At 36.4% G+C, this 16,367-nt stretch overlaps 1 protein-coding gene across 1 annotated transcript in view; it reads left to right on the forward strand.

Annotated features, from left to right (window-relative positions):
- LOC139145289 (uncharacterized) overlaps positions 1–16,367 on the forward strand; it is a 46,011-nt gene that overhangs the window by 15,457 nt on the left and 14,187 nt on the right. The window lies entirely within an intron of this gene.

The raw sequence follows: 16,367 nt of genomic DNA on the forward strand, positions 1-16,367 counted from the left end.
ATTAACTTATGCAGTGTGCTAACGATCCTTTCCATGACCACACCAACGCTGCCATTGCAATACCACAATGCTTGTGAGTGCGTTGTCAAACGTCATGGTCAAAGCGTCAATATTTTTACAAATAATCAAGACTTGCAAGCGATAAAGTAACAGAGCAACAAAAATAATTCCAAAATAAATTGAAAGTCATGAATATTTTTATTTAAGGTGAAAAAACATTGTTTGATAGAAGCTGTCAAGACTGGTGTCATGAGTCACCGTCCTGGTTCAAAGTCCACTGGGTAGCTGAGGCCATTAGATAGCTGCTGTGCACGTGGCCATCGGGGCAATCAACACCTATGATGAAGGAGAAAAATATCTTTTTAAAAAACATTATCTACTGTGAACAATGAACTTACTTTCGGTATTAGAATACAGTGGTTTGCTTTAAAGCATTGGCATTACGCGAAGTAGACATACTGCTGCATCAAGACCAACTGATCATGTCAGGTGCTGAAACCTTATTTCACCAGCCGATCACTACATAGTTTCAGGCCTTCGACAGGGCACAGTCATCTAAACATCAAAATCATCATTACAACAAGAGTCATGACTTTGAACTCTTTATGTACAAATTTAAAAATATTGCCTATAGTATCAGTCACTTCACAGTCAGTGTATTTACATACAAATACATCAGGGTCCCTATTTACCATATTCTTTTGAAAGTTCGACAGATGAAAATGACATATTTAAACTTTTGAAGGTATGGCCCCCAAAGCAGCCAGAACATGTAGTCTGTTTCCGCAAATACTTTGACCATTAAAAATCATAATTAATAGTGACTTAATACATATACAACTTTTATTATGTATTGACACATTATAAACCTTATATTGAGAAGAGCGTGCTTTTAATGTGCTTTTTTTTAAAGTGACCATATCAACGGACGGAACAAACATGAGCATACATTCATAGATCATGGTCTTACATCATTCTGTTTTGCTTGTATATCTATATTGCCAATTGTACCCAGTCCTTACTATTTATGTCACATTTATGACACCATACAAGTTGATATTCTTAAGCTTACAAAGTCACAGAACAGGCAAAATCTATTCCTAAAAATAACATACTCTTCTCAGTATATTTAATAAGTGCCTTTTCCTTCTATAAAGGATGTGGTTTTTTTCTAAAAGTGGTGAAACTCAATTTTCTAAGCAAACATTTTTTTTGTGCCGTCTTATTTTTTCATACTAGGGTCGCATAAAGATCACTTTTGAGATGATCCTACTGTTAATCCTTTGCGAACAGAATCAATAATTTTCCCATACTTTGGCATTGGCAAGGGATATAAATATTATTAATATTCTCGTGATAAACTGACTTTTCGAATCGAATGATTAGGAATTGCCGAACATGCTCATGCAAGAAGATTCAACAATTAATGTAGTTAGACCTCACGAGATCTCACGAAAGCCTCATCCGTCATGGTTTCATATTCTATCTGATCTTTGCTCTAGGGTAATTATTCTACTGGAATAAATTTGAAATCCCACCAATTGTGACATTCTTAGTACAATTGGATAGACTGCTCAATGACCGGTTACCAGAGGATGAGTTAAGCAGGTGGCACACTTCCTTCCCTATACCTGAAAGAGAAGACTGTCATACGCATTCTGGCCATCAACATCATAACTTCCTGGCGTGCATAGGTTTTCTTGCTGAAGGCAACATAAAGTCATATAATTGTATCCTTCTTGTGCATGAAACGATCTGGTAGCATTCAATTACATTGTCATGGCTGAGATTGAAGTGTGGATATCCCTGACATTTGAGTACATATTGATTTACAATGTTGTCTTTTGCTACATTCTGTAAGTAATTTTTATGACCTGTGATTTCGAGGTCAAAGACCGAGTCAAAAATATGTAGCACTAGGACAATGCAATCCTCTAATTTTCAACATCACATGTCAAGAGTTTCCTCTGGTTGTGCCTGACTTTGGTTGTGAGTGAGAACATGATGAGTTTTTCTGCTTTCGTCTCATCTGCAACCATACTGTTTTAGTGTGGTGTCAATACCATAGTGTGGCATTATATATTCCTTTATAATATAGATATAAAATAATGGAAGGAGAAAATGTTGAACTTCAATAGTCTTGTATGGTCGTAGCTTCTATGGAACTTTCACTATCTGGGACGACAGTCATTGCCTTTTCATCAACATTAACCCTACATAACCACAGCTCCCTGCACAGACTTCCCAGAGTATGTTGGTTACGGGTACCTCATCCTGTAATTTGGCGTTCGCCTGTTGAATGGTGGATTGAATAAATTTATTTAATAAATTCACTGTCCTTGATACATTCTCTTTCTTCATCCCACCATAATAATTATTTTCTGGTCAACCTTACAAAATGCTCATGAGATACTAATGGACTTTTTTATAACATTATCTGTTGGTTACTCTAGCACTAAACAACAACAATAACAAAGTAATAATAATACTAATAAGAGACAGACACACAGTGTTGGGGATCACGGTCAGCTACTTTAATACAAGTTGACAGGCTGCGAGCCTAAGTCCGCCACTCGGGTCGGACGAATTACAGAGCAAGGTAGAAGTATGATCGGGTAGTGTAGTGGAAGAAGAAGGAAAATTTTGTACGCTCGTTTAAGGTTTGGGTAGGAGGGTGGGGAACGCTCGAGGGTCAAAGCCAACAATGGATATTCAAGGCTAGCCTCGTTTCCACGATTTCTAACACAGCCTCGAACCCGCCCCATTTAAATTACAAAGGCACAAGTATTATTCACACTTAACTGTTGGCTACTTTAGCACTAAACAACAACAACAATAACAAAGTAATAATAATAATAATAATAATAATAATAATAATAATAATAATAAGAGACAAACACACATTGTTGGGGGATCAAGGTCAACTACTTTAATACAGTTGACAGGCTGCAAGCCAAAGTCCGCCAAGATTCCCCCAACACCGGTGGTGGGCGCTAGCCCTCCTCCTGAGTACATAATGCGAGGGCCATGGATTTTGTGACTTTGCACTTTGTTTCATGGGACAGAACTGTGTAGCGTTTGAACGCATTGGATTTCCAATCGCCTTGTAGCTTGATTAATAAGGGGGGATTCCCAAATTAAGGGCAAACGTGGCTCCGCCTCGGCGGAATGAGTGACCGGAGTAGTCGGCCGGCTTAAAGCCGCAGTCAGTAAGAATGAGTTTGAGTGTTTCTAGTGAATTTCGCGCGCGTGAGGACCACGGGGTGGTTGCAGCAGCTTTCGACGGCATATAGTAGAATAGATGGTCGTTGGCTTGGTGTGTAGGGGAGAGTTGTAGCATGTTTATGAGGGCGCGAATTTGACAAAGAGGAGAGTAGGTATTTGTTGGAGTCCGGCAAGGTTTGTGTTTGGAGAAGCAGCGTCGATTTCCTGGCAAATGTGAAGAATGCGAAGAGGCAGGCGCACCAAAATGTAGCATTGAATGGTATGGAAAGATCGAGCTTGGCGTAGATTGCCTGAAGTATGCACAGTGTGATGGGCAGATTTTGCGCGGGAGGTTTCGCGTGGGGCCGGATGATACCTCGTCGAAGAACATTTCGTAGCCAGTTGTTTTCCAGGGGGTTGGTGTAGCCTGCCTCAGTACGGAGGAGCCGAAAGATACTCAAATAGCCAGGGATACTCGAATGTTTGAGGAAAACTGTGTACCGGCAGACTGTAAGCTGAGTGCACGGCACTGGGCGGAGACCGAAGTCGAGGCAAAACCAGAAGTAAGCGATGCGTTTGGAATTGTATGCATACGCTGCTTGTTTGTACTTTGAGATTTCACCTTCCAGTTCCTGGAGATTTTGCTGATATGGAGGCCCTGCAGTAACAAAGGATATGAAGCGTCGGAAAAACGATAATGCCAGTTGTGTAATGGATGGAGTGCATGCGTGCGGAGAATTTCCACGGCCTTGAAGTAATGTTTAACTTCATGTAAGCGCGATAATGAGTCAGCAAGATTAACTTTAGTGTTGGCGTATCTTGCTGTAATATAGCAATTCGAAAGGGCCAAAGGCCGAAAGGCCATGGCTGTAGTATTGCGGGACGTGCCAGAGTTGATCATATACATCGTAGTAGTATTGTCCGTATATACTACGATGTGGCGCTGGTTCCAGAAGTGATGTAGTCCGTTGGCTAGAGGGGGTCTACCGTACGTGCACCCCCCCCCCCCCACAGGATAACAAACCTGTAGTTTTCAAAAGCCTTTGGATCCCTAGAATACGAAATGGAATTTTAACAGAAAAAATATAGAGACGCAATAGCTGTTATGGTCATGTTTTGAAGTAGCCTAGATTGCTTTAACCGTCCGCTTGCCTCCGTACCTCCGTCCCCACTACCGTCTAGTCTCATGAGCAGTATTTCGAGCTGGAGTTGTAAAAACTGCTCATTTGAATGTCAATGGTCACCAACTGAGACCATGACGTCACCAGCGTCCCTTCCAAAGTCAATCACTGAAAATGACCCTCTCATGACTGGCCTATGACTTGGTTGGGCAGAGCTGCAGTGTCTACACAATTAACATATTTGACGTCATATTAATTAGCTCTGCCCAGCTGTAATAGTCATATTTTGAAGGGTACTGCAAAATCACAGTGTTGCAGATTTGCATTGCATTTTTGTTAAACCTGCAAGGCTTCCTATAAGCCATCTGCTGAGCTTGATTTTGAATATAACCTCACTTGTTAGGTATCATTAGAAAGATAATTTACTAATCTTTATAATTACATATTGTAACATGCAGTATATAGGATAGTTTTCATGATATTTGACCAAAATTACCCCATACCCCAAAGTTTACATTGAAAGTTGCAGTCAAAGCTAAAATCAAATTCTACAAAGTCTTTATCTAGACACAAAAAATCTGGCCGTTTTTGCTATTAAATCTGTTTTATTTGGTACAGGGACATGTTAGAAATATGAAATGGACTTTTAACAGAAAAAATATTGGGACTCTACAGCTGTAACAGTCATATTTTGAAGGCTACCGCTAAACCACAGTGTTGCAGATTTGCATGCATTTTTGTTAAACTTGTCTTCATATAGGTCATCTGCTGAGCTTGTGTTTGAATATAACCTCATTTGTTAGGTATCATTAGAAAGATAATTTACTAATATTTAAAATGACATATTGTTACATGAATTATCTTCTATAGTTTTCATGATATATGACTAAACTTACCCATACCCCAAAGTTTACATCGAAAATTGCTGTCATAGCTAAAATCAAATTCTACAATTTTTTTAGCTAGACACAAAAACTCTGGCCGTTTTGCTATTAAATCTGTTTTATTTGGTACAGGGACATGTCAAAAATATGAAATAGACTTTTAGCAGAAACAATATTGGTGTTCTTTGGCTGTAACCGGCATATTCTGCGGGTTACTGCAAAATCACAGCAATGCACACTCATATGTGTTTTTGTTAATTTTGTCCCATTGTAGGTCATCTACTGAGCTTATTTTATTACATAACCATGTTTATTTGGTACCATCGAAAAGGTAATTTAGTAGTTTTTAAAATGACATATTGTTATATGCCATACCTTATATAGTTTTCATTCAATATGACGAAAACTTACCCCATACCACAAAGTTTATATCGAAAACTACTTTCGTAGCTATCGTCAAATTCTACCAATTTTCTCGCTAGACGTAACAAATAAGGCAATGCTTCATATAAAATCTTTTTATTTGCTACTGGGGAATGTTAGAAATATGAAATAGACTTTTAACAGAAAATATATTGGGACTCTACAGCTGTAACAGTCATATTTTGAAGTGTATCGCAAAATCACACTATTGCCAACTGGCATGCTGTTTTGTTAAATCTGTCTTCTTATAAGTCATCTGCTGAGCTTGATTTTTGACATAACCTGGCTTTTTAGGTATCAATAAAAAGGTAATTCTAGTTTTTTAAAATGACATATTGTAATATGCAATATCTTGTTTAGGTTTCATGAAATAAGACCAAAGCTTACCCCATACCCCAAGGTTTACACAGCAAATTACTGCAAATCTGAAACTCTACCATTTTTACAATTTATAAACTTTGTATACAAAAGGCAATGCTTGTATGCAATCTATGAAATCCGTGTTTTTGTTAAAAAGTATGTCACAAATATGAAATTAACTTTTAACAGGAATATAATATGATTTGATAGCCTTTTGGATCATATTTGGAAGGGTACCCAGGTATCAGGGCAAATTTGCCGAAACACATACATTTGACATATATTGGTTCCCCTCCAAAAATGATCCAAATGGCTACTAAATTGTATCATCTTCCCGTTAAAAGTTAATTTTATACTTGTGACATACTTTTGTAACAAATAAATCAGATTTCATACAAGAATTGCCTTTTGTATTATGTGTAGCAAAAAATGGTAGAATTTAAGATAAGCCGTAATTTGCGATTTGAACTTTTGGGGTATGGGGTAAAGTTTGACCATATTTCAGAAAAACTATGAAGGACATTGCATATTACAATATGTCATCTTAAAGAAGAATAAATTTCCCTACTAATGATACCTCACAAGCCAGGTTGTGTTACAAAATAAGCTCAGCAGATGACTTACAAGAAGAAGAATTTAACAAAAAAGGTGCCAGTCTGTGGTACTGCGATTTTGCATTTCCCTTCAAAATATGGCTGTTACAACTATACAATCCAAATATTTTTTCTGTTAAAAGTCTATTTCACATATCTGACATGACCCAGTACCAAATACAACAGATTTAATACCAAAACAGAGCTCTTTTTATCATGTCTAGCTAAAAATTCGCGGAATTTGATCACGTTAGCTATGAAAGTACTTTCGAATGTAAAAAGAGTGAAAGAGGCTCCCCACCTCACTATCCAAAATGTTTTGTGTCGAGTTTGTGTTTGATTCGTTTCAAAAATGTGTTCCTACATTCTTATACGATTGTTTGTGTTAATAAAAATGTTTGTTTCGCCTCGGATATTTGTAGGGAAGTTTGGATTAGTGTGTACGGTAATGTATTGTTTGTGTGGGGAAAGCTTATGGCGGGACGCAGCCGGACCTATTGTGTTACAAAGTTGATAGAGTGGCCCTTTGACGCTTGCGTTTCGAAACCCGAGTGCGGTTTCTCATCAGTCGCAGTGTAGATTCTTTCCTTAGTTTGTGTTTGTGAAAAATTATTTAAATGCATTTTAGTGGTCTTGCTCTTCGAGTAGCGAGGCAAGTATATTAATGTTTGGGTCTCGTTGTGAGTCCATTTGGTGGTTCAGTTTGTTTGTTCTATGTTTCTTTACTTCAGTAAATTTTGTTTTGATTAGTGTCTTTTAGATTTTTGCCGAGGTTTGTGAATTTTTTGGCAATAAGTACCACTGCGGGGTACGGATTTATGTTTTTTGGATCAAGATACTTACAAGTATCATGATCGATGTGTTTGTTCTCGTACATTTTGTTTAATAGTTCGTGTACTTTGTTTACTGTTTGTTCTGTGTCGTCACTGGCTAGTTGTGCAATACTTAGTGTTGCGTAATTGCCTTTCGCTTTCGTGTACGTAATCTTTTGTGTTGACAAAGACGAAAACCCGACCCTTGTCGAAGGGTTTTCCATGGTAATTTGTCTACTGTTTGCAAGGTGGTTTATCGCGATTCTTTCATGACGCGACCACCCCATTACAACTTACACCCGTGTTAGGCCTTCTAAATCGGGTTTACTGGGGTCGGAAGTTAATGCAATACACAAACAATACAATCAAAGATTACATAATCCATGTACACATTCAGCCATTGATCAACACTGATTTTGCAGCTGCTGAGACTAAGTACGACTGCAAAATATTCATGGGCAGGAATATTTTTGTGTTTTATTTGGAAGTAAATGAAGTAAGAACATCAAAGTCTCAGAGTGTCCACTTCTCAGATAATGCCTATCGCTTGAAAGGGTGCAAATTAAATCGTCTCCAAAACAATTTTGAGTTATAACTCATAACTCATTTTTGAGTTATCACTCATAAATATTCTCTGAGACACATAAGAAAATTGTCAAGAAAAGGGGCAAATTTTCAAATTGACTCTAAAGTTTTTACAATCATGGTTGTTAGAGGGCACACTGATACAACAGACCACTTAAAACATGTAATGGACCTGGCCATTGTGTGGATTTTGTATTTACTACTTAACTGGGAAATACATTTGGTATGTGGATTGGATATTTTATTATTTTTCTCCAGAATAGACTCTAAATACCAATAATTTCCCCCTTAAATTAAAAGTTCCTTCAAAATATGAAAGAAGAATTCCGAGGCCTAAAACAGATTTGCATACTTGATTCGCTTACTTAAAGTGGCACTCCCATTTGGTAACATTTTTAAAACACATTTTTTTAGTGCCAACGGTCGATATTTGACGTGGCGACTGCGCGCGGATCGCGAGATATCGATAAAAACATGTCTTCAAAAAAGTAAAAGTTTGAATTCCGGTGGCCACCTAAATTCAGCTTCCGAACATCAAACGTTCGGCACTGGGGCCATTGTCAACTAAGCTATGGAGTACGAGTCTACGCTAACGCTGCTGTATGCCACAGTACCACTCGCGTCGGTGATCGGTCATGCCCCCTGGGGGAAAGCCTAGTCTTACTGACTCTGAGAAAAACCGGAAAACAAAGTTTGATTCCACCAGAATTCGCATAGGTGACTAGCACAGTTAAGTGCGGTTGATACATAGCGGCCGCCGCGTAGTATGCTTAGACGCATACCACACGCGCGGCGTACTGTGTGGCAGACAACAAAATGTAGTGATCGGAGGCGGCTAATATTTGACACGTAAAAACTGATGTTTATGTGGTATTGGTTAAAAATATAATACAACTGATGAAAAATAATGACAACGACAAAGCTAAGAAGAAGTTTTCAAAACTGACCTGTGGTAAAGGCATAATGCTGTATATGAAGTCTCCGCAGTGGGAGGTAAAATTGCGTCGTTCGAACTTATTATGGACTCCCTAGAATACGTCAATCAGCACAACAACAAACCTTCGGTGGATTTCGCGTCATAATCAGAAAAGATAGTAAAACTTCGGGATGTGAAAAATACGCTCGGGAAATGACATGTTGTTATCGATATCTCGCGATCCGCGCGCAGTCGCCACATTAAATATCGACCGTTGGCATTAAAAAAATGTGTTTTAAAAATAATACCAACCAGATATGAACTGAATATGCTCACGTGTTTTACAACAGGTTCATTAATAGAAGTACGCTTCACAGAACAATGATATATATGTTATCACTATATGTAGCAGGTTTTATAAAACTTCGCACAGTACTCTCAGAGTTTAATCACTAATTACAAAACTTTATTTAATATGCGAATGAGCTGTCAATTAACTTGACACTGCTCAATGCTTTATGGGACAATTAGATATCCATCAGATCAACATTTGTAGCACATTTTATTTAATTTAATGCTGTAATTTTAGAGTAATGTCACTTATTACAAAGTTTATTAAATATGCAAATAAACCCTACATTAACTTGACACTGTTCAATGATTCATAGCACAATTAAATATTTATCAAATCAATATCTGTAGCACGTTTCACAAAATTTTAGTGTTATATTTCAGAGTTATACACCTAATTACAAAGTTTAAAAAATATGCAAATGAACCGTCAAATAACTTTATACTACTAAATGCTTTACAACACATTTAGATATGTCGTATCAGTGTGTGCTGCAGTTTCATCACATTTGATGCAGTTAGTTCGGAGTTTTCATGGAATATGCAAATGAGCTAATTATTAACTTGACACTGCTCAATGCTTCTCAGTACAATTGGATATTTATCAGATCAACATCTGTAGCAAGTTTCATCAAATTTAATGCTTTAATTTTTGAGTAATATCACTAATTACAAAGTTCATTAAATATGCAAATGAACCCTTAATTAACTTCACACAACTAAATGCTCTACACCACAATTAGATATCTGTCGGATCAGTATCTGCAGCAGATTTCATCACATTTGGTGCAGTTATTTTGGAGTTATATCACTAATTACTAAACTTCATAAAATATGCAAATGACCTATTTGTTAACTTGACACTGCTGAATGCTTCTCAGTACAATTGGATATTTATCAGATCAACATCTGTAGCAAGTTTCATCAAATTTAATGCTTTAATTTTGGAGTAATATCACTAATTACAAAGTTCATTAAATATGTAATGAAACCTTAATTAATTTAACACTACTAAATGCTTTACACTACAGTTAGATATCTGTCGGATCAGTATCTGCAGCAGATTTCATCACATTTCGTGCAGTTATATCGGAGTTATATGACTAATTACAAAACTTCATAAAATATGCAAATGAGCTATTTATTAACTTGACACTGCCTAATGCTTCAAAGTATAATTAGATATATATCAGATCAATATTTGTTGCAAGTATCATCAAGTTTGGTGCAGGAATTTCAGAGTTATCTCACTAATAACAAAAGTTCATTAAATATGCAAATGAGAAGATAATTGACATGACACTCACAGCATCATCATAATGTTCTTAGATTGTCATCTGTGAAAAGTTTCATGAAATTTTGTGCAGTATTTCTTGATATATGTCTACACTGTCATTACCGTCTCCATAGGGAAACCATTGTACGGAAAAAAACAATATTGCATAACTTCATTATATGCAAGCCATACTAACCAAAATCTAATCAGTTCTTGCAAGTAGCATATGGTACCTGTGTACCAAATCTGACTTGAATCCGTTCAGGCGTTTTTGAGTTATCGTGTAAACAGACAGACAGACACACAAACACACACACACTAACACACACACACACACACACACACACGGACAGACAGACAGACATCGCTATGACAATAGCCCACGTGTTTACACACGTGAGCTAAAAATGGGAGTGCCTCTTTAATGTAGACATTGTTGATGAGGACATTAAATTCTCAGTCTTATCAGGAAGTCAGTGTTTGCTTCACCTGAGCTGTAATGCTTAGAGTATACACAGGAAGGGCTTGAGTGCTGATAAAAAAGTGGGGTTTGCTGTCTCTGTTTTTTGCTCACGTGTTCACACACGTGGGCATATGTCGCAGCGATGTCTGTCTGTCTGTGTGTCTGTGTGTCTGTCTGTCTGTCTGTTGGTCCATTTTCTCAAAAACGGCTGAACGTATTTCAGTCAAATTTGGTAGACATCTTCAGAATTCAAATGGCTAGAACTGAAAAGGTTTTGGTGGGCGTGGCTTGCATATTAATGAAGTTATCACAGTTTTAATTTTTCTGATACATGGTAGTCTATGGGAAGCCGGTATCTGTGGTTTGAGGGCGCTATCCCCACGTTACACTCTGGCTAGACGATGCTGAAATTAGACTCGGTTTCGGATTCGGTTTCGGATTCGGTTTCGGATTCTAGAGACTGAAAGAAATTTTATATTTTCAGCCAATTGTTACACTGTGGAATACTGGATTTTCCTTACTTTCCCTGGACCCTTTTTTCAGCTAAAATAATATCTAATCACACTAAACAAAGTGAAAATAAGTATATAGGGATAACTTAGCAATACAAATTTTTTGACAAAATGTCATGTGATCTCGATGACCTTTGACCTTAAATATGAGTATATGTCCATAACTCAGTAACCACAAGTGCTACACCCTTCATATTTGGTATGATGGGAGACCTTATGACATCACATCCTGTACCTTATTAATTATGTGCATATCTAATTCTGAGCCAGCAAATAGAGCTAGAGGTCTGATTTTTGGTATATAGGTATAACTTAGCAATACAATTTTTTTGACAAAATGTCATGTGACCCCAATGACCTTTGACCTCAAATATACATATATGGCCATAACTAAGTAACCCCAAGTGCTACACCCTTCATATTTGGTATGATAGGAGACCTTATGACACCACATCCTGTACCTCATAATTATGCGCATATCTAATTCTGAGCCAGCCAATAGAGCTAGAGGTCTGATTTTTGGTATATAGGGATAATTTAGCAATACAATTTTTTTGACAAAATGTCACGTGACCTCGGTGACCTTTGACCTCAAATATACATATTTGTCCATAACTCAGTAACCACAAGTGCTACAGCCTTCATGTATGGTATGATGGGACAGCTTATGACGCCACATATTGTACCTCATTAATTATGCGCATATCTAATTTTGAGCGAGCCAATAGAGCTAGAGGTCTGATTTTTGGTATATAGGGATAACTTAGCAATACAATTTTTTTGACAAAATGTCACGTGACCTCGGTGACCTTTGACCTCAAATATACATATTTTTCCATAACTCGGTAACCACAAGTGCTACACCCTTCATGTTTGGTATGATGGGACACGTTATGACGCCACATACTGTACCTCAATAATTATGCGCATATTTACTTCTGAGCGAGCCAATAGAGCTGGATGTCTGATTTTTGGTATATAGGGATAACTATAGGAGAGAAATTTTTTGACCAAATGTCAGGTGACCCCGATGACCTTTTACCTAAAATATATGTTTATGTCAATAATAAGTAACCACAAGTGCTATGTCCTTTGTATTTAGTAGGATGGGAGACCTTATGACAGCACACGCTTTATCTCATTAATTATGTACACATCTAATTCTGGGCAAGCGAATAGGGCTAGAGATCTGATTTTTTGGCATATAGGGATTAATTAGGAATATAATTTTTTTTTTTGAAAATGTCATGTGACCTTGATGACCTTTGACCTGATTATACATATATATGCATATTTCAGTAACCACAAGTTCTATACCCTCCAATTTTGATAGGATATTAGACCTTTAGATGTCACATCTTGTACCTCATTTATAATGCGCATATGTATTTCTTGGCTGGCCAATACTGCTAGAGGTCTGATCTTTTTCCCGATTTAGAACTGTAACTTAGACATGCCTCATGTGTTTCAAATTGGGAACAACGACATAGGCCTATGTGCCCATAGATCTCAACATATACACTCAAATGATACTTCTTAATGACCACATTTTCCTGCCCCATCAAGACTAGTACTCCTATTACAAGTGGGGACTATGTCATTGTAAATGACTTGTTGAGTTAATGGTTGTATCACAATATTCGATATATCTAATTCGGTATTTTTTCCATTTATATTCTGAATAATTACATTAAACATATTTCACTGTCTCCAGTACATTTCATTTAAGTATTTTCACTTCATGCACTTTATCCCTTTCACACATGTTCAAATATCTGACCAGAGAACAAACACTAAATAGTCCAGGATGGGAGCTACAGTGTCATTGACGCTATTTTTACTTCAGCCAATCCTAATTTGCATATTAAATGAATTTTCATACTTAGGGTATTCATCTGAATGGACTTGATCAAAATTGATGTAACTTGCTATGTACATTTCAGACACTGTAATACAATATTATTGAAAGTCATTAATCATTTTCTCTTCAGCAAATTCCTAATTTGCATGTTTAATGAACTTTCCTAATTAGAGATATATATCTGAATTGACTTGACCAAAGTTGACAAAACTTGCTACATATATTGCAGATACCATGATACAACATTATTGACAATCATTAAGCATTTTTACTTAAGTCAATTCCTAATTTACATATTTAATGAACTTTGCTTATTAGGGATATATACTGGGATTTACTTGATCAAAGTTGGCAAAACATGACAACATTGATGATTATACCTGGTTAAAACAATATCGAAAGTCATTTCACATTTTCATGTCAGCTAATTTACAATTTGCATATCTAATGAGCTTTCACAGCTCGGCATATATGGCTTGAAGGACTTGGCCAACGGTAATTACACTTGCTATATAAATGACAGCAGTCAAAGAACTTTAATATTTTTATTTCAGCTAATTACATATTTGTATACTTCATGACCTTTGAGAATTAATCAGCGGTGATTATTGTTCATTATGTTGATCATAATACTTTCAATGAAGTTGCAAACATGTGGCAAAGGTTCAAATTTTCACATAACTGTATGAAACACGTGAGCATTTTCAGTTCATATCTGGTTAACTAGGTGGTTTCGACATGTTGGACACATGACATGTTTTGTTTCCTTGTTTGAAAGGGTATCTCTGGAAGTGCGAGTTTAGCAACTTCAGATAGCTTTCAGGTTTTTGTATTTTTTGTTGTTCGTGGAGTCCAATTTGACTTTTCTTTGAATTGGTGTTGTTACCATTGTTTGTGTCTCATGATGTAGCGCAGTCACATTTTACGACTATATTTGTTGAAATCCTGAGGTGGTTTTAATCTGTTTGGTTTTGTTGGTGTCCGAATGAATGTTAAGGCTTTTGCCTTGTGCTATATTTCGGAGTTTCATAGTTTGAGCGATGATAGGTTCTTGCTGAATTCATGTTGTTGTCGGCTTTTCTTTGGAAATAGCTGATTTATTTACACGGCCATTTTAGCTCACGTGTGTAAACACGTGGGCTATTGTCATAGCGATGTCTGTCTGTCTGTCCGTGTGTGTGTGTGTGTGTGTTAGTGTGTGTGTCTGTCTGTCTGTCTGTCTGTCTGTTTACACGATAACTCAAAAACGCCTGTCAGTGAACAGATTCAAGTCAGATTTGGTAGACGGGTACCATATGCTACTTGCAAGAACTGATTAGATTTTGGTTAGTGTGGCTTGCATATTAATGAAGTTATGCAATATCTGTTTTTTCCGTACAATGGTTTCCCTATGTAGACGGTAATGACAGTGTAGACATATATCAAGAAATACTGCACAAAATTTCATAAAACTTTTCACAGATGACAATCCCAGAACATTATGATGATGCTGTGAGTATCATGTCAATTACCTTCTCATTTGCATATTTAATGAACTTTTGATATTAGTGGGATAACTCTGAATAACTGCACCAAACTTGATGATACTTGCAACAAATATTGATCTGATATATATCTAATTATACTTAGAAGCATTGGGCAGTGTCAAGTTAATAAATAGGTCATTTGCATATTTTATGAAGTTTGTAATTAGTCATATAACTCCTATATAACTTCACCAAATGTGATGAAATCTGCTGCAGATACTGATCCGACAGATATCTAACTGTAGTGTAAAGCATTCAGTAGTGTGAAATTAATTAAGGGTTCATTTGCATATTTAATGAACTTTGTAATTAGGTATATAACTCTGAAATTACGGCACCCAAGTCTTTGAAATCGGGTACAGATATTGTTTTGATAAATATCTAATTGTACTGAGAAGCATTTGGCAGTGTCAAGTTAACAAATAGGTCATTTGCATATTTTATGAAGTTTTGTAATAAGTGATATAACTCCAAAATAACTGCACCAAATGTGATGAAATCTGTTGCAGATACTGATCCGACAGATATCTAATTGTGGTGTAGAGCATTTAGTTGTGTGAAGTTAATTAAGGGTTTATTTGCATATTTAATGAACTTTGTAATTAGTGATATTACTCAAAATTACAGCGTTAAATTTGATGAAACTTGCTACAGATGTTGATCTGATAATATCCAATTGTACTGAGAAGCATTGAACAGTGTCAAGTTAATAATTAGCTCATTTGCATATTTCATGAAGTTTCATAATTAGTCATATAACTCCGAAATAACTGCATCAAATGTGATGAAAACTGCTGCAGATACTGATCTGACAGATAGCTAACTGTGTTGTAAAGCATTTAGTAGCGTAAAGTTAATTAAGGGTTCATTTGCATATTTAATAAACCTTGTTATTAGGTATATAGCCCTGAAATTACGGCACCAAATTTTGTGAAACGTGCTACAGATATTGATTTGATAAATATTTAATTTTGCTATGAATCATTGAACAGTGTCAAGTTAATATAGGGATTATTTGCATATTTAATGAACTTTGTAATTAGTGACATTACTCTAAAATTACTGCATTAATTAAATAAAACGTGCTACAAATGTTGATCTGATGGATATCTAATTGTCTCATGAAGCATTGAGCAGTGTCAAGTTAATTAACAGCTCATTTGCATATTAAATAAAGTTTTGTAATTAGTGATTAAAATCTGAGAGTACTGTGCGATGTTGAAAAAACTGCTTCATTTAGTGATAACATATTTCTTAGTGTTCTGTGAAGCATACTAGTATTAATGAACCTGTTGTAAAACACGTGAGCATATTCAGTTCATATCTGGTTTCTGTTACGTTATGGTGATGTTTTATTTGTTTGTGTGTTCTATGTCATTTTATGGGTTTTTGTTGGGTTTTTTTTGCGTAGTTCTCTTTTTGGAGTATTTGGTGGCCCTGAAAAGGGCCGCTTGGTATGGGTTTTTGTTAACGCTTGGCG

The sequence above is a fragment of the Ptychodera flava genome, chromosome 12, assembly GCF_041260155.1.
Source record: "Ptychodera flava strain L36383 chromosome 12, AS_Pfla_20210202, whole genome shotgun sequence".
NCBI classification, from domain to species: domain Eukaryota; kingdom Metazoa; phylum Hemichordata; class Enteropneusta; family Ptychoderidae; genus Ptychodera; species Ptychodera flava.